General features: G+C 36.7%; 1 protein-coding gene across 3 annotated transcripts in view; it reads right to left on the reverse strand.

The window, feature by feature from the left end:
• LOC100644874 (uncharacterized protein CG43427) overlaps nucleotides 1–21,283 on the reverse strand; it is a 156,761-nt gene that overhangs the window by 74,481 nt on the left and 60,997 nt on the right. The window lies entirely within an intron of this gene.

Genomic DNA, 21,283 nt, shown 5'->3' on the forward strand with positions numbered 1-21,283 from the left:
ATTTTATTTATGCCGATTTTTCAATATTTGACCACCTGATCTGTAAAAAATGTATAATTCGAGGTATCCGAAGCTACTTTTAAAAAAAGATTATTTGAAATCCTGTGCATCTTTTTTAATGTAATTTTATGAGAAACTAGATATTCTGTAATTCGCATCATGAATTCTCTTAGAATTGTAACTTGTACGTTTTTACGTTAGCCACTTTGCTACCTTTAGTTTGATAGGAATATAGTATATCTGCTTCTGCTATTAGATCTACTACGCAATTGTTACCTGCAACATAAATTTTGTAACTTACAGCGCGCGATTTGATTTCAAATTTTCAAAAAATCTTGAGATACAACAACTTTTTGTTAAAAACTTCACATGCTTATTTAAAGGAAGAACAAATTAGTTAATAATATAGTTTGCATTTAGAAATTCAATGAAACAACCTTATGTAACATGTCGCCTTCGGCCATATCGCTTAAACATACAAAAGTTATTAACATAAAAATTCTACCGCCCACGAAACCAATATCAAAACATCAAAAACCTTAGAATTTAATGAAATCAACCATACCACCTTCGAGATAAATACGCATGTAGTAGCTGTGTGCTTCCTCCAGTCAATGTAATGTAAATCTCGGAGACCATAAAATTCCGTTCATATTTATTGGGACACGTGCTAGTCTCGTATATATCATGATAATTGATGGAAATTACAAAGGAAATAAATAATCGAATGAAATTAGTGAAAAGAATTTAAGGTTCCAATTCTAACACTCTAAGTTTTGGTTTCCAAGATTTTAAAGCTCCAATTCTGAAAAGTTTGATAGCGAAAGTATTTCAATTCTCGTTCCTTAATAGCGTAATTAGGTCACTTTTCATGACATAAGCTTAAACATAGAGCACACGTATTTTCATTTCGTCGCTAAGATGATTATGTTTAAAGATCAGTGACCCGCGTCTACGAATCTCAGAAAAATTAAACATTGTGTGGCACGTGTTACATTTCGCTAATCAATTTTCCACTCAACGAATAGTACAATATGCAATACTTTCACCGAAACTATCTCAAAATTAAACTTCGGACAATCCAACCGTAGACACAACACCCAATAAATCTCTTGTAAATCGTGAATCGTGCTGGCAATAGATATAACGTGCGAACAAATTGGTATAGTTGGAAAGAACCGGAAGCAAGAGCGGAGAGAATAAACGGCGAAGGCGTCGTTTTGGCGCGTTCGTGGTAAAACAAACAGTGCACACGACGCGACGTTCGAGGCGCGGATGAAAAGTTTGGCGTGTGTTTCGTGCATGCGCCTCCAACGCGATGCACATATTACAGTAACCAGACACGGTGAGAAAGAGAGACAGTGGTTAGGAAAGATCGTGCAAACGACCAGGCGGCGATAGAGCGTGCGAGCAAGATCGTGGCCGCATGATCGGCCACGGGACAATGTAATCGAGACGATAAACCAGATAACTCGTAATTAAAGTTTGCAGATCGATCCGTGGCCTCCGTGGAATGAATTAATTACGAGTAAATTGCGAGTTGGCGTTTATGTAACTGCGCCGCGCCGATTTTGTCGTAAAAGTAAAAGGAATCGGGTTCACCGGTTTAATTTATCGATCTGCTGTCGGTTTGGTTGGTAGTTTCACAGTTGAAAGTATTAAGTTTGCTGCTTTATTTAATCCTGTTATGGTTTTTTATTTTTTACGCTATAACCTCGATCTCATTTCAACGAACGAAAAGATACTTTATGTTTAAAAAATACTTTGGTATAACGTTAGAAGGAAAAATTACCAAGAAAATCAACGATTTTTTCGTGCTCTTTCTGGAATTTAAGAAATTATATGTTTCAAATGATGTAAAAGGTATAATTCAGAATAATTTGACCAGTGATATAGATACTTCTAAAAGTAATGAATGTGGGAAAAAATATACGATATATAAAGTCACCAATTTAAATGTAAGAATATGTAATCGCAGTTTTGATTGGAATAATAAATTGTTTCTGTAGAAGTATTTATATGAAAAGCAATGTAATAAACTTCATAAGCTACTTGCCTATTGCCTAAAAGAAATTAATTTAGAAATAAAACAAGACATTCTAAATTATTTCACATACAGAAACGATTACTTGGCCTGAAAAAAGATGCATGACTTTATTCAGGTTACTAAACGCATGTCAGAATTTGTACTATGGTAATTACGTATACATGCAACTATCAAAAAATTGGAACCTGATGATTAGATTTCTCCAACATCACATTTCTCTTGCTAACCAGACAACTTTTACTTAAACAACATTCTATATTATCAACAGTTTGCGAAATAACCCTGTACATCCGCATGAAACCTTATTTAACAGATTGCAACTTCAGGCCAGTTCTCGTACAATTTTCTTTGGATTACACCGTTACCTAATACTTGTAGCTTCATTATTATGCACGAAACCGGCGGGCAAACTAGCGTAACCGAAGCGTTTCAACGTTCAGTTTCGACAGCAGGAAATTCTGAGAGTTAATATGGTTAATCGTAATCGCTGAAACCAATCAAATCTCATACACGATCGATCAAGTAGAACGGGAATTTTGTAAATTCTGATAAATCACAATTAAAGATCGTGAGTTAATTATGGGATGGAGGCTGTGATACGAGCTATTTAACAGTAAATCTGGGTCATCGAAATTCTTTTTATGGATAAACGTGCATACACGCGCTATGATCTGCCACGTGCACGCATATAAACGCAATTATGCATGAAGTGTATTGTCGACTTTACTTTTAAGTCAGTGGGACCGGAAACCAAAACGACCGAACGATACTGGAATATTAAATTAGTTGAAAATTGACCGCTATCTCATTGCGAAATTAAACCTGTATCATCCGGAACGTTTCCTAGCTGCATCGTATATTGTATTCTTCGAGATATTAAATATTTCATACGATGTTAAGAAAACTTAAAAGAAGAGTTTCTTGGTATTATAATTCGTAAGACTTAATTCCTTTGTGTTGCAAAAAAAAAAAAACGAGATATATGAAAATGGATTGTTCTTTAAAGATATTGTTATTTGTTAGTGATAATCTTACAAGATATCGTAATTGATTATGATAGTTCAGTTCTGTCTTTAATTTCATTGCTGTGTAAAAAAGATACAACATTTTCATTTCGAATTATTGAACATAAAGTCGATTAATTTAAACAAAATGAAATTAATGAATCACAGATATCAATAATCCTATTCAAATAATAAAATGTAGACATAAATCGAGAAAGAAGAAATAGTTAGCCTAACTAAAAGCGCTTCCTGCTTTAATTAAAAGTTCACGCGTGACCCACGGTAGACAAAGCTTCATGTACGCGCGAATTCGTGGAACAGCAAATTCCGCGGCAGAATGGCGAGCATAGAACAATATTTCCTTTGTAATAATTAGACACGACAAGCTTCGGAGGAAGCGAAAGATGCGTTCCTCTTGCGACCATGATCGAGAGTGAGAAACGCATGACATGACGCGAACGGAAAAGAGACGGCGTAGAAGAGAAATTGCGTACAATATGTAGTGAAACAAGTGCCGTTAGTCGTGTTGGTGTCAAAAACGGTTTCACGTTCCGTCTGATTATACATTAGCCTGATTTAATAATCCCAATATTAAATTCTGATAATAATTAGTTCCAATGAACATTGGTGTAATGTCTCACAAACATTGTTTCGAAGTTTGGTTTACGAGCTACAATCAAGTATATTGTATATTTTACTAACTTAGAGAAAGGCAATTTTTAAAACTGAATATATTTATGCAAATTTATATTTTTTCCGATATAAATGAGAAAATAAAACCTGAGTAGAAATATACTTTATCATTTAAATGTTATTACAAGTACCACCATACTCTGAATATTTTATATATTTTTGTATTTTCAAGTTTCCCACAAATGCATTAGAATTGGCAGTCCAATGATAAACTATGAAGTTATCTTAATATTAAAAAATACCATGAGTTTATGTGTCATAGAATTGTGGAAATATAATTTTAAAAAATCTATTTTCTATCGAGCTATAGGATTATGTTAATATTTTGTGCAGATCTTGCACTGTTTTGAAAGTAGGTATTTTCATAGGAATAGCCCTAAAATACGCTAACTATGCGATAAATTCATTTCGTAAAATGTTAGATTAGGAAAGATATGGAAATTGTTATTTTTGCGGAAAATTTTGCGACTGATTGTATTTTCATTGTTATAATGATCGACAGTGGTGGATCGGTATGTAGTTGTGGTTATTCATTCGCAACATGCGACGCTCGTTATGCGAAATTCGTGTTCAACCCGACGTTCGGACAACAATTAACGACGAGAAACAAGTTGCGCTACATGGGCGAGAAACAGGACCGGATAGACGAGAGGAAAATAGAGGAGCAACGAGAGAAATGACGTGAAAACGTTACCTGACGTGAAATCATTGTGCACTTCTATACGACCATTGTGCACTTAATGAATACTCACGCTTCAAGAATACCGTTCGATTTTAAACCACTCCGTTTAGCAATTTAAAGCATCTTCCAGTTTCACTGGAAGAAATTATTCATAATATGAGTTATAAACACGAAGTAAATTGATGACGTTAAATGGAACTCTACAGTCGGATAAATAATTACGTGAGACTGAGCGGTAAACCTTTTAGATTTTAATATAATCCTTTAGTGCGTTTTTTTATCCTAAAGTGTTTAATAAATATTGATTGTACGAATAGATATTTTGGAGATGGATTTCTATAAAGTAGATTAGTCTTGACGGTAAAACGTGTAAGGTTTCGCGCGGTAATGCTCGATGATTTATGACTGGTAAATTAGTTACGCGTACTTGTTAAGCTTGTGATAACCAGTGAATAAGTCAACAGCTCTGAACATGTTCTTCGTTGAAACAAGTGATGATAGTGTTTACGATGTGTGAAATATTTGATTCTTTAGGTTCCCTCTAATAAATTGTCAAAATAAATTCGAATCTTAAATGAAAGATCGTATCTTAATCTACAACTACTATGTTCCTGACTTTCAGACCATTTACATGTCCTTCGTACATAAACTAATACGTATATGATATAATAAATAATAATTAATAAATAATAAGTACAATGATAAATTAATCTGTCAAAATTGAATTTGTCCTTCTTTGATTCGCTACACTTCAAAGAATATTAATCCACATACAAAGCCTCTTCAAATCCTTACTTCAAAAACTCGATGAGATAAGATCTCCGTAGCTCTAAGTTTTCGTCTTCACTGAATCAATAACGAGCGACATTTTCTCGCCGCTTATTGCTGCGTGTTTCGAAACATATCCAATAAACAGCAATTTACAAAAATATTTTGTTCACAACGAGGCAACATACGACGATGTTTTAATAAACATGGAGCAGCAACAAAAAGTTGTTACTCGATGTTGCTTCAATGGAGATGATACTTAAGATTTCTGTTCTTCCCGAAGATTGTACTTCTCTAACTCATTCTTCTCGAGATTTTCATTGTTAACAAAAATCTACAATACCAACATTGTCGCATTATGCAAATAAAATACGAACCGCATTAATATCCCTCTCAGTGTTCAGTCAAGTTACATGAGGTACCCGCGGAACAGACAAATGATAGCGCTGCCGGCCAATCTTTCGCAAGTTTAATTTCCCCGCGCGTGACAGTCATCCGTGACATTAATTACACAGCGTGCATGCCTCGAACGTTCGAAAGGGAAGAAACTGTGTGGCGTGTGCGTGGGTAGTGCGGGGTGGAACGAGGTGGAAAGCACAATTGAAAATGAGAAACACGTGACGGGGACATGAACGTGAAAATATAGCGAGAAGGAAGAAGAGTAACGGGCCATGGGCGTGCGACGGGAACAAGTATCGCGGTCTGTTCGCGACTCTGTGCCGTGGAACAGAGATTATTAGATGCAGAACGTCGTGTCGTAATAAATGCCCTGAGCATAAATACGCTGCTACGATGCGTCGGTGCGGCTCGTTTTCATGTCGTCTAAATTCTTGTCGCGACTCGTGGAATGCTCGCCGTGCGTATTCGACAGTTGCACTTGAACCAGGAAATTGTCGCAGTCCCGTGAAATTCCAACGAAACGACGCTCTATCACCTGGCACACACGCCAAAATATTTGGGAAATTAACGTCCCCCAGCTCGCGATACATTGCCCGTTACGTCTTGGATTCTAATTTCTTTGCTGTAACGGAAATTCGCAATTATGATGTTAACTGGTATTACGAGTGAAATGAATGTTCATTGAAAAGAGAAGAGTACCTATGATATATAGTTTACTGTTCGAGGTTTATAGAAGAAATAGTATCAAGATGAAATAGGTACTTGATAGTTTGAGTACATATCATATAGTGAATGTGTGTATTAGATGTAGATAAAAATTTGTATTTTTAGATGTAGAGTCCACTTTATTTAGTCAGAAAATAGAAAGAAAGTCACTAAATCACTGATAAGACTAATAATTGGAAATATAATAAATAAAATCGAAGATACGATATGTTTGAAAAGAAAAGAATAGTCCTTTCCTACATCTAATAAATCCTCCATTATTTTATTAAAATAATATAATAAGATCTACGTATAATAATAAGACGATGAGAGTACAATAATTATTTAATGATAAAATAATACCTAAAATGATTTCGATTTTCCCAAAAGTTTCGTCACTCTTAGCTTATGCTTGATTTACATCTCGTAGTTAGAACAATCAAGAACAACAATCTACCACGACTGTCTCAACTCCCGATTACATCGCGCTCTTATAGATTTCACACACACAACACACATTCTTGCCACGTGCAGCCAAATTTCCATTAGGCTCCAAACAACCATCCTTCGTGTATTCTAAGAACAGCTCTTCAATCGCAATCGATATTCTAGCCTAAACATTTGCAAACTCTATCATCCTCGTGATATCACTACAAAGCAGAGTAGATTTTTCTATAAAAATAGCTCCATTTGATTGAAGCTATTCAATCCAATCAGGATTGATTAATCAAATAAACATTCCTAAGATTATTTAATTACAGTTTACAGCGAAAAGAGATACTTGAGGATTTCCTAGTAAACAGACCCTTCCTCGAAATTCACATTTTTGCGAATATAGCTTACAAAATAGAACCTAGACATGAACTTGGTTTTGTATCTTCAAATTTATCATGCATAAAAATTCACAATCTAGTTATTATATTCCTGTTTATTAGTAGCATTCTTGGCGGAAGCGGAAAAATTATATTCACCATAGTATGTATTTTTCTTCAAAAAAAGAGCACATCGACAAAGGAAACAAATTCCATTACATGGAAACTAGATCGAGAATCCTAGAAGACTAACAATTTTCCTCATACCATCCAACGTATAATCTCACAATCAGAAGAGAAACATGAGGTACACACACAGTATAGTAAATCTCGACGGGCCACGCTCTGTTTCGCTCTGCTTGCACAGAATAGCGAAAACCTTGATTGTACAGCCCTATCTGACATCTGCACGAGTTGTAAGCATTACGATACATTATTACACGGTCGTGTCGCGCCGACAAAGCGCACCAATGACCAGGTGCAATCACGGCCTCGCGTACAATTAACACGCTGCTCGCAATTATGTCCCCGAGGCTTTCGAAACTACTCCCTTTGCCCCTGTCGTCCCAACAGTGTGGGTGTTGAGACGTGTACTGTGTAGGAGACGCACGGCGTCACGATGATTACTCAATTACGGCTGATCAACGGTTCAGAGTCCGATTGAATCCCCTTTCTCCGTGGAAACGACTTTTTTTCCAGCTACGCGTAGGACGCAGAGGTTAATTGTGCAATTGCGACCAGTGAATGGAGCGAGCTATGGATGGTGCCTGATTGTCTATTACTTAGTGACTCGTTTCGACTGTTAACTTCTTTGGATATACTCTAAGCAAAGCGATAGAATTTACTTTTGTAGCGATCGTATTGTCGTTTTTTTACAAGGGCTGCAGCCATTTTCGTTACATGTTTCATAGGTTTCAACGAGTATGATGACTGAATATGAATCATGTTTCAATGCACGTGTTTACTTATATTTATGTGGTTTTGTATGCTACGTGTGGGATGACAGTTTCTTTATGGTCGATTGTTTTAACTCTGATAGATCTGATAGATATAGCAGGGCGCGATATAGAAAAATCGCAAAATGAGTCGAACAGAAATTTCGTGATTTGTGAAACTTTGAGGAAGATAAAGAAGTGGTATTGATCGATATCAATCATGATACGTGCGATATTACACATCATATCTTCGTCATATCTTGGATAGGGCTTATAACATATGAAATATCTATTTAAACGATTTCAATTCTTTACCTATTCTTAAGTTATATCGAGAAGAATTTCGTTTTCTTGCAGTATACTTTACACGAAATTGAATGCCGAAACGTGCTCTTTTGTTTGGTATGTCGGAAGTTCTTTAGAATTCTTTTTGACAGTAGAATGAATACGTACGAAATTTCAGTAAAACGAGAGATAATAAGTTTTCGAAGAGAATGCTACTCACAAACTAAGTTGTATTCACCGTTTGGAGTATTTTAGTATTTTTGCTTTATAGATACTCATATATAGATATCAACAAAATTTTTTACTTATCTCTGATGGAAAAATTTGTTCATCTAACAAAATACTCATCGCTACAATCAATCCAATAAAATACTTCTACTAATCCTCTGTCCTGTTACTTTGCAGAATTCTACCACATTTTGCTTCCATCTCGCACATTCCACCCTAAATATTTCACCCCCCCCCGCCCCCCATCACCCAACACTTACTAAATTCAATTACGAAAATTCTTGACTACGATTTCCAGTTGACAAGAATATAAAACGACAGTAGTAAAGAACGGGTTTCAAGGAACGTTATGAAACCGAGATTCCAGATGCTTTTGTCATCTGGTTGCAACGATATTCGACGAGCGGGGCGGGCCGCTCGTTAACCGAAAGCCTCTCTCGTGGGAGATCCGCCAGGGAGCCTATTTGCTCTTCGTGGAATTCTTCGTTGGTTCGTCATTGTACGCTCATGAGACAGGACGTCGTCTGTGACCCGGTGCCGACGTAACGCGCTATTGTCGCGAAACCGCGAGGAATGCCACGAAATAATCCGTTTTCTGTCTCGCGTTGCGCAATACACTAGTATTATTCACTTCTTCAGTTTCTTTTCAAAACACCTTGCATGTAAATTCCAGATGATGACAAGAATTTTTCACGTGTTTCAGGATGCCTCACCCGCGTTGAGTAAATAATCAATAGAATATCACTTTATAATATGCAGGAATAAATAGGAAACATGGAATAAAGATTTTTCGTGTAAGGCCTCGTATTGAAGAAAATAACGTTTGAACATATTAAGTCAAACATTACCTTGTTGTGTGCGTATTTGATAAATTTTCAAATTTGCTCGAGTCCTACTTTATATCGGATCTCTCTGACTCCTCCAATTGTGCTGCGGTGTATACTGTGATCACAAATTTGGGATGACTTTCACAACATTACGTGTATTAAATCGTGTGCCAATTTTGGTATTGGAGTAAAATTCCAGTAGAATTTATTTAAGTGTTGTTAATTTAATTTTGGTTAGTGTCTGACTACATGAATTCCTAAATTATTGTCATGCGTACGAAAAATACTAGGCAGTAGGAAGAGTATGAACTTCCGTTGTACAAACTATCTGTATAAACTTATTTGTATAAAATAAATGATACGGATATCAATAATAAATTTCTCTTCCTTTTTGATCAACTTCTACCAACAAAATTTTAGAGGAATGCTACCAAATAACTCTTTTTCTGCTTTGCATTGCACAACACGTCTGTACCCATTGTTAACCTTCACAGTTATCCTCGAAACACCTTGCATGTACATCCCAGACGGTGACAAGAATTTTTTACGCGTTTCAAAACTTCTCGGCCGCGTTCCATGTCGTTCGTGCGCGAAACACTCAACCGCTAGCCTCGACAATGCGGCCATTGTTCCATCCTTTCGGTGCCGAAAATTGACTGGCACGCGCTTTTTCCAACTGTGAGTCTGTATTACGTATTGTTCGAACGTGTGACAGGCAATCGCAAAAGAACTCCAACTGGAAGATTACGTGGCCGTCAGACGAGCTCTGCATACGAATCTGCCAGTAAATTTTTCTGTCAACGTCTGAAATTTGCCGAAGTGGCAGTCGCTTCACTGTGTGACCTGTTATCTTGTTTCTGTTTCATCTATACGCTCAGGAATTTCACGGAATCGTGGTGTCGAACTGTGTCGTAATCTGTATCTTCGCAATGTTTTGCAGGATTATTGCATTCTATTGCAACATGATGTTTTTACACTGGAATTATTACCCGTTTGTGAATTTTTTCTTTCGGTTATCGTAAAAGATTAGTATTTTTATGTGTGACTAAAAGGAATTATGTATATGTTGTTTAGAAGTTAGTTAATAATAGCGAATGTTACGCAATCCCTGTTGAAATATATTAGCTTTAGTGATATATTAGCTTAAGTGATATAAAACGTAATTCTTTCCATGTTTACGCACGCGATGAGTAAGGTGTAGTATTTAGACGATATCATGACTATTTCGCGTGAATTTTCAGACAAATGAAACTGATTTGAAAAAAGGTACAATCGTTCCAAATCCACTGATTTCTTACTAATAGTCCCGAATTCTTGAGATATCACGATATATTATATGCAATTTTGTAAGAACTTGTCATTGTAAGAAAGCTCTTTTTAAAGATTTAAAATAAATAAATAAATATATATATATATTATATATGTTATTACATATTATAAAAATATATACATATATTTACTTTAGGTCAATGGAAAGAATTTTATGTATATATTTATTTCCATCTTCAATATTTAAAAAATTCTGTCATCTAACTAGATTTATATCCGCATAAAAAAATTAGAGAATCGTTTTTGTGTCTTGATATAATTTAGTATTTAGAATATCTTAGACAATTTTTATCACAGTATCATACAAATAATAAATAAATCCATAGGGTATTCTCGTTTTTCTTCACTTGGTTGATGCAATACAACCACTTATGCTTATTTATCTATATCTGCATTTCTTTATTCACTTTCACTATTCAAGCACTCAAACTGATAAAATTTTCCTACAAAAACAACAAAAATCATAATTCGTTAGTTCCTGGCGTGAAAGTAACGTTTGAAACTAGTCATTCATCGCGGCGTTAACTTTATTACTACAATTACACTCAGCTCCTAAGTTCCCATCAATCGAGAACTTTCTAAATGTTCTCAAAACGCCGTGAAAAATAACTAAATTCCCTTCCATTAAAATTTTTCACCTATCTCGAGTATCTAGTCGAGCACTCAGCACTCTTGTAGATCGTAACTCGAGGACGCAGCGAGAGGTCACCTGCTTGTGGATCAGCTGTACTCACCTGAAATCAGAAAACACAAGGTTCTTGAGTGCATTCGGTCTCGTGCGTGTGTAGTCCGTGTTCTTTCAATAGAAACCTGGCTAGAAGATCGTAAATTTACCTCGTTCACCTTGCGCGGATAAGATATGCGGCGAAACTCGTGAGAAGACGCGCGCGAATAGAAAGACTCTCGTAAAGTACAATGTTCGTATATCCATGGAACGCGACGGCTTCGACCAGAAGAATCTCGGCTTTCCGAAATTTGCATTACCGAACGACAGTGTCTGTTCGTCGAAAATTAACGACATCACTGGAAGCTTAATTATTTCCAGGCTGCCGGTCGTTTTTCCTATCCCATTGACGCTTGGGAATCGCGAGAATACGCTTTCCGAAATGCAAATCCCCTTCAACGCTTTGAATCGCTGATTTCTGTTCTCTCGACTTGACGATTTCTTCATTGTCTATATATTTGAGAGTTTTAGTGACAAAGGGTATATGGTGCATAATATTATAAATTTAAAGAATTTGGGAGTAAATTGTAGTCGTTTTAAATGATAGTTAAATGAAATGGTAATTCAGGATGTAAAATTCCACGAATGACACCGATAGACATAAACATTTCTAAAGTTCAAAATCTTTTACTTGATTTTGTCTTATTAAAAAATACGGTACCTTTTTTATTGGTCAGTTTTATACCAATATATGTATGTATTTGAACTTATTACTTTATTTCAAATAATTAATATATGTTTCAAATGTCTCTATCATGATATAAAACATATTTATTTCTTATTTCGTTTTTTTTCGACTTACTATCAATTTAAAAATATCGCAAAGTTTCATCTAATAGAATCGTGGATTTAATTTTATAAATTTCGACTACTCATTATGGTTAGATTACCAGGATAAAGTAACTGTTACATAATTAACTAAGGTGAAATCTATCTGTCTTTGATTGAGAAAATACGCGTAATCTGTACTTTATCTGACCAAATACGTCGCTATGGTTCGTTAATGTTGGCTTATCCTGTTATTAAATTGTAAACCGCAAAATCACGGTACAGAAATACGTACAAATTGTATTTGCCTTAAATACATTCATGATATTAAATGGTCAATTTCTTGTATATAAAATACATTCTATCATTCAGGCTATAATCATACTATCATTGACGAGTTATGGTACAAATCTTCTAGCATAAATCGACTGAAACCGGCAAATTCATTCCATGTTGGGAATGTAATCCCTTCATTTCTTGAGTTTGTTTCCATTTATTGCCTTTCAAAAATTCTATATTATGTGTCATTCCTGTATCTACATACCTATTAACCTATATCAATCCATAATGAAGAACACGATTCTCAACATAATTGAGGGAAACGAAATCATGTCCACCTCTATCATACCTAACCGAGGTCAACAAAAAAAAAAAAAAAAATTTTTTTTTAGAGGCATCTAACTTCAAAAAGAAGTCTCAAAAGTATAACGTAACGACATTAACTTTATGTCATTCACCGAATTGCAATTTGGTTAACTTCTACCGCGTCTAACCATGCTTAATGAAAGACGGCACAAACATCTAAGCTGGAATTCCATGAAATTCACGAAAGAAAACAATAAGAGACAATGGCATCAACTTCACATCGTTCACCAAATAGCAGCTTCTCAGATACCACTCATAGAGGTAACTTCTCAAAGAGGTACCATTCACGATCAACGCGATCATCTCAATCATGACAACAATTGTCACGTGGGCAATCAGCAACGAGAAACCCAGACGGTATACTTGAAAGGAAGCAACGGGCTTCGATTACAAAGAGAAAGATCACGGCGAAACGAGTGTCAAAGGAGGTTCCTAAGAGCCTCTGGGTATCCATCGACGCTTCGACACCGACGACGTCCGTTCCCGCTTCGAGTTGCGGTGCATCCAACGTGAGAGAAGTGCATTCACCCCGACCGTTTGCATCGTTTACAGCTGCTGCAACCGTCTCTCCGGCTTTTCTAGACTCCTCGTCGGAGAGCAGCTCTATCTCGACCACGGTCCACACTTATGCACTTACGCGTTAATGCCGTAACGACCGCGTCGGCTGCCGCGGTTACAGTTGCAGTTTGCACCGACAGGCCGAGGGCAGGCCGGGCTCCTCTGAGAGCAAGCTACTAGTAGCATCGGCATCCGATTTATTTCCTTTGCTAGTCAACTTCTTCTCTAAGCTTGCCCTCATTTTCATTTCATTGTTTCCATACTTGTTGAAATTGAAATTTTATAGAAATTGCTGATAGATGAAAATCTATGATTTTTCGTGATATTTTTGTGTGTTGATCTCCTAGTCCCTTATCTTGATTTGATTCACTTTTTTTTTAAACAAATATTATAATAGACGGTAGTCGTTGAGAATTCGTAGCGTTTTTGTAGACTCCCTGGACTTTTTAGTATGTAAATTTCTCAACCCTCGACAGTTCCCTAGATCAAAATTACGCAAGTTGACAATTTTGATACAGGCATCCTAGTGGATGTACAAATATTGTTCATCCACCATTGTTAAATGAAATATCCATACACCTCTTCAATTTCATTGATTAATTACACATAACATTTGTATACCTATATTATATGTACCTAGCCTACATATGACTACATATGACTATATTATATGTACCTGCCTACATTCAGACTATCGAGTGTATTCCATAGAACATTACGATTCAACCCAATGCAATCACATCATGAGCCACCCAAACTATTTCATTCACTAATCCTCCAAAAGCCTCCTACTTCGACTTCAAAACACACGAAAGTGATAAATCAAACTCCAATTAAACCTTACTTGAACCGACCACACAGGGCTTACCACTTCACGCTAGCGAGCTGAACGTACACGATCATTGGAGAAAACGCAACGAATGTCACGCTCTCGAGCACGTTGAAACCAATGCTAGCAGCTGTCGGAGGTCATTTTTCAGAGCGCGTTCCCTCCCTACCAAAGGCCGCGCGCGTTCTGGAGCAGAAAGGTGCGAGTGACCGGCGTAGAGTAAGTGCCCAGACTCCGGGTAAGCGATCGGAAGAAGGCCTTCACGGCCGTACGCCCGCTGTAAATTTTACTACGTCATCTCCGGGAACGACCTCGTCCCACAACCGGCACTAAATCCTTTTACGATCGGACCGGCAGCCAAGCAAACTCCGTTCCCCGATGTCGTTGACTCGCTTTTTTATTCCGTTCTTCTAGTGGCCAACCTCCCGAGAAAGAGTAAACAAAACATCGAACGCTCGTGCTGGCGAGTATCATTTGTAACTAGGAGGCAGATGTTTGCCCGCGCATAGAATTTGATAAGATGTTCCGACTTGATTAAGATAGACGTCAAAGAGTTGTTAGTGTTGCTCATTGTATGTGATTTTCGAAGTGATTCGTAGTAGAAATCTTTTAAGGTAATGGAAAGGGGATTCTTGAGAGTTTGAAGCTATAGTTTAACTCGGTTTGATCCAAATTAATATTGATTCGATCCAAATGAAGCTTTTTAATAAATAATTCGAATTTGGTTTAACCTGATTCATAACAAAATTAATTTAATAATGAACCGTGTTCTTATTTTGTTATATTTGAATTCTAAGTATAATTTTATTAAAAAGGATAAAGTTGTATCAGAATATGAAACGAAATTTTGTTTCTATAAATAAGTAAGGTAAGGTGAAAAACTACGTACACTGTAATTTACAGGAAACAATTGGAACAATCAAACGGGAATTCCACTGAATACGCGTAAAACGTTTCGCGTCCTGCGGGTTTAACCGCGAAATCGTGTTGTGCAATCGTTAAGTGAGTGCGGATAATTGCACATAAATGTAAGCAATAGTCATTAGCTCGACAGCGTTCGCGTACGGGAAAACATATCACCGTGTCAATGCCTCGAAAGTATTATACGGCCGCGTTGAAAGTTCAACGAAAACATACTTCCTCCTGATTACCATACAAACATTTCTTTAATTGCGCGCGAATATTAATGAATAGCGGGGTGGCTACAAACAAATTGCTCTGGCGTGGCGGTTAAAATTGAAATTGCCGAGAGAATAAAATTTGTCGCTGACACAACAATTTAAATCGATAGAATTAGAAGTGTATTTTTATATATGTAATGCAATTTGTCTGTAAGATAGATAACTAGCAAGTTAGTGGCCATAGTGAACGAGTATAATCAACACTTTTATCAGAGAAAGTAACTTCGACAGGTTTCTGGAAAAGGGGACTCTTTAATTATCGTGATTTATATCTTGATCTGTTTTCTGGTGGTTTTAAATATTTCTCGGTTCTAGAAAGATATATCATTAACTTGATCTGATCAAGATATACGCGTTCGATTTGAACGAAATTCTGATACATGTATCGAGTATTTGGTTCAACACGATAACGAAATTATTTTAGTATAATTACGATGAAACGTTAATTAGTCAAACTGTACGGAAATTAAATATTAAATAAAATAATCAGTAGAAATTGTAAAAAGATGAAATGGCAATTCTTTTATTACTACAACTCGTCTAAAAGTTGAAAAGGAGACTAATCTGTTAGTTCTAAATATATAAACTTTCCAAAAATATGTTGTAACCGATATCATAGATATCAAGATTCTGGAAATGTTCAAAAATAAAGAGAGAGTTTTAGTATAATATGTAGCGTGGAATTATTCCCATGTAAAGCAATGTAAAGCAATGCAGGCGTAACATTTCATATTTTCTTCCAGTAGTCTTTATTTACGATGGTCATTCTATACAATTTTCAGTTCAAGAACACCAACAAAAAGAATTAAGAGCTCTGCAATGTTAGAAAGTACCTAGTAAAACAGGGGAAACTAGACTCGTTCGAAAATAATATTCATGACTTATGCAAAACAATCGCCGCCGGAAGGAAATTTTAGTCTGGCGTCCTATGAAAATAAAATATATCATCTTTCGCTTTCAAGGACTGCTAGGCGAATTTTGTTTTGCGCTAGCGACCTGTGCCGCTAATTAAGCGCTTTCACCGTTGTTCGCCGATGTGTAGCGATTTCTCTCCACGTCCACGAAAGACCAAGTTCGTCGATTCGTTTGTATTAAAACTCGATGACGTGTGCATTTACGTTCAAGGGAACTTATCTACAGTTCCTGTTAATTAATACGATTCATTTCGCAACCTTCTCTGCAACCTGCGCGTTCAAATGGAAAATGGCACGGGCTTTGAAAGCCTACGAAACCTACATAATTACGCTATTGCTCAAAAACTATCTGGTCATTCTCTTATTTTACATAGGATTTAATTTAATTATAAAATTATTATCAGTGAATATGTAATGGTTTTAATCCTTATGATTATTATAATCATATGCAGTAGTAGAATATTATGTATATAACGTGATAAAATTTAATTTGAAAGGCTAAGGCTATTTATGTTGTTTGGTAATTGTCAAATTTTGTAAAATCATTTTGTTATTTGAGAGAGCAATCTTTATCTTCAGAATTTCAACCTCATTTTATTCGGTAAACGATTGTATAATATTTGTTACGTCGCGTGAAATGGACCGTGCGATGTCCTTCATTGTCTGACCGTCAAGACCCTCCGCTGACCCATCCGTATCGCGCCTTCTCGATGATGCTTGGTGGTCCTGTATCGTTCGTAGTTGTCATATCAAATACTCAATTTTGTATCACACTGAAGTTGTTGGATAAGTCAAAATATATAGTAACCTGTTAATAACCGCGTTATTCAATCTTTTTGAGACTCCCGTTGGCGCGCTTCTTCTAGATCGCGTCTCCCCGCGAACGTCCGAAAGTACAATATTTCTAATTCTGATAAATTTTTTCAGATTTTCTGGAGGTCCAGAACATTAAAAAATTTAAGACTGGACATACACAATCTAATTTATCCGAGGAGTATGAAAACAAATGTTTGTCTACAGTAAGTTAATTATGATGTACATACTACTATTTATACTCTTCTTAGTAGATATGTAGTTTGTATTCTGCTAATTTTAGAAAAAACTAACAAGAGTTGTTCCTGATTGTTAATATGTTCATTTTGTAAAGATGTTCAGATAGTTATGACATAGTTCACATTTTCATTTATAAGTTTGGTTCATGATTTTACTCATCTACACATTGTGTTGAGAAGCAATTAGGATATATTTTCCTTACGTAATTTTAGATCTTCCGGACAAAATACACGATAAAAGTTAGGCTCGCAGTTAAAATAGTATAATTAGCTACCATATATTCGTACGATGTAATTATCCAAGTGCTAACTCCGCCACCCTATTAAACCGTATTTTCGCGTGAAAATATTCCGGCGTACACACGCCCCGCAATGTTGCATCTGTCACGCACTATATCCCGCGCTCATAATGACTTTATTGTTCCTTAGAACCGTGCTTTCATATATAAAAATAATTCTTCGTGTCGTCATGGAATTTTATCCACTCAATCATCCAAGAAACACGAAGAAAATACAAGTCACACACGATCATCGATTTCAAATAATCTCTTATGCAATATTCTCTGGATGATGGGCCGTAAATCGGCCAGATTCTCCAAGATCAACGTTCATGTTGGATTCATAGATTCTGCGCACATCGTCGATCGACACGAACCATCGAATCGTAGCTTTAAGTCGTGTCGATCCACGGAAGCCTCGGAACACGTGAGCGTACAACGCGCGTCTATTATACATGTTCGATATACGTAATGTGTACCGAGGATGTGCAACAAGGTATCCTCCCTTTCCCAGTGGCTGCGCCATGTACACGTCGTGAATTATTGTAACGATCATGAAATTGCAGTTTAGCCGCCATCAGATGTTGCGATTTCGTTGCATCGTCGTCGTGGTACGATCACCGAGCTGCGACCGATGAGAAATATTGCCGGATCTCCGTGCAACGGCCACGAGGCGTCGAACACGGGCCTTTATAGAAATTGAAATCGATTTCGTGTCGGATCGCTCCAACAGACTCTACTCGTGATCGCTTGAATCGGCAGTCAGATGAGTCGATAAAAAATTTTAAGTACTGAATGTATAGAGCTCAGAATAGGGGTTTGGTAGTTGTTTCTTATCGTTGAATTATAGTTTCGTATTAGATATAATAATACTATTATTCTTTTAATACATTTATTTATATCCTCATCGGTATTGGTCACTGCTTACGCTGTCCTCTTCTATTTGTGTTGTTCTATTTGTACTTCTCTGAACCGGCAACAACCCTTAAAGCATTCAAGCAATTCAACATCTTTCATGCGTGCGTTAATCGCCTCGGAGCGTGCATCTAAATCTACGCGGACAGCAATTTCTACATATTAATTTCGAGCAACAGACAAAGTGGTAGGAACTAGCCGGACACGAGAGACCACGTTCCTTGGGCGTTAATTTTCAGCTGAACATGAGCATAAATCGCGTTAAGTAATCCGCCTTTCGGTTCTACGTGTATGTTAATTTTCGCAAACGGAAATGTTCGTCGCCAGCGATAAAGTTCTCGTGTGCTCCGATCCGGATTTATCAGCGCTCTAGATAAAACGGCCACGATTTATCAATTATTTCATTAACGGCAACAAGCCGACGACTTTCTAATGACTTCCAAGGAGAGCACAATAGACCGCACAATCCATGGGTCACGATGGATCGATATAACAAGTAATCAGTTTACGCCTTTGGTGCCGATTTCTCGAACACACCTACGTGCTATTTGATGAACAGCCGCATCCTCGTAGTCTTAATATACAGGGATAATTGGGTATTGGTTAGCGATTAGTCTTAGACGTTTAGTCGATGGTTTGATTGATTTAGTTGGTAATTATAAGTAGGACAGAAAAAATTTTTAACGTTAGTTTGAATTTTTTAACTGGGTGATTGCATAGCGAGAAAAAATAATATAACTTTCTGTGTAATGTGGTATTCAATTAATAAATTAGTCTTTTGTAATAAACTAATTAATTTTAAAAAAACTGAAATTTGGATTTTTCGAAAGTTTGAAATAGTAAAAATAATTGAATGGAATGATTAGGGAAAAAAGTACGTGACTACAAAAAACGAACTAACGTCTTAGAAATCAATCTCAAAAAAAAATTCCTAACATCAATTACAGAAGTTTGATACTATCCACCGTCGATCTTCTCTACAACTTCCTATCCAATCCATTTCCCTACAGTATTTAACAAAGAAACCACTTATAACACAAAAACAACTTCGAGCAGAGATGGTTGCAAGAGAAAAATCTTGAAAATTCTTGTATTTCACGCATGGGAATCATTTTAAACTACTTCCTTGTACGGTTGCGAACATTGGTCAGTGGTTACAGGTCGTGGAATATTACATGCTCACGTGGGCCACAAGGAGCGACGCACAAAGAGCCCGCGAATAGAAAATAACGCGCAGAAGGATGATCCCGCTAGAACGTTCGAGTCTATGCCACAAAGAATCCTGAAAAGATTCGTATGCCTTTTGTATGGGAATACAGAGGACGCGCTCCTCCTTTCATTCATTGTCGCTTTTGAAAAGCAAGTGGATCCTATGGACTCGAGAGCAAACCTCGACAAGACGACATACATAGATTCGAAAGTACTCATTATTCGTTAGTGAACGCCTGTTAGATTGAGAAAAAGCGGCTCAAGTTTGAGAAGAACATACGGAAGGGTTAGATAATCCGTGGCGTAAGAATTGAATTATTATTCGAGTGGATCTTCCACAGGTAATGGAGAATACTGGGAGCTTACTTGGAGAAAAGAAGCAGGAGAATTATTCTGTGGCTCTTATCTTGCGATTCGTGGTTTTGAAAACTTTGAAATATTTATTTGATTTGTGGAACTTTCAATTAAAGCGTGAATATTTTTTTAATGAATATTCTGTGTATCCATATTTTTACATATCTTTTACATTTCTTTAAGAAGACAGCGGAGTAGAACTATCGTAGGACACTTGCATACTTTTGATAATTCGAAAATCAAAAATATACCGAAACACATTACCTTAACTTGACAGCGTAACTGTAGAATAGAATCTTTTAGACCTTTATAACACTTTTATATCATTGCTTTCTTCAAACATCAACACAGATATTATTGAAAGAAGGGCTATCGTGTTCATAAACAAACAGACAAGTGCAATAATATCGGCGTATCAAGGTTCTAATAACGGGTAAACACGGATGTACAGGTGCATGCGATCCGCGGCGGGTTTCAATTAATCGGATAAACAGATATGTTTCGCGGCGAAGGAGTTAAGTTTCCTACCGGATTTCCATTCCATGGAAAATGGGTCGAGCTTTGAAGAGGCGGCACCGGTAGAGTTTTATACGGCGATCGAAGCCTCTCAAAGCGCGTCATTCCGTGAAAACTTGCGTGTGGGCGAGAAACAACAAATCTTCGTCTAACCGAAGCTCGGTAACGATCTCGCCGTACGAGCACCACGGTGGAATAAAGGGACTCGAAATAACTATCGCCCGCCTATTTTCGTACCGTGACCCATCAGCTGCTCAAGCTGTTGGGCCTTTCGAATATGGTCGAGACCAGCCATGCGGGATTTCCGGGCCGAAATTAAACGTTTCATGACGAGACAATGTACGAATTGTTTCACCGCGATGATCGATCCTTTTCGATTCCCGTTTGAGACTGATAATCTCTAATTCGAAACAGATCCTAACAACGTAAACTCGATTTTCTTGTGATTTTTAAATCATTTGACAAATGCTTAAAAACAATTATATCTTCGTAAAAAAGTGGGGGGGGATAGGAAATAAAAAAAGAAAATATCAAAGGATAATTTATATGGTATGATAAATTTATTTTATAATTGTCAAAGAATAGTTAATTCGTTTTATTTTCACGATTAGTGTCAAACACTGTTT

This window comes from Bombus terrestris, chromosome 1 (genome assembly GCF_910591885.1).
Source record: "Bombus terrestris chromosome 1, iyBomTerr1.2, whole genome shotgun sequence".
NCBI lineage: Eukaryota > Metazoa > Arthropoda > Insecta > Hymenoptera > Apidae > Bombus > Bombus terrestris.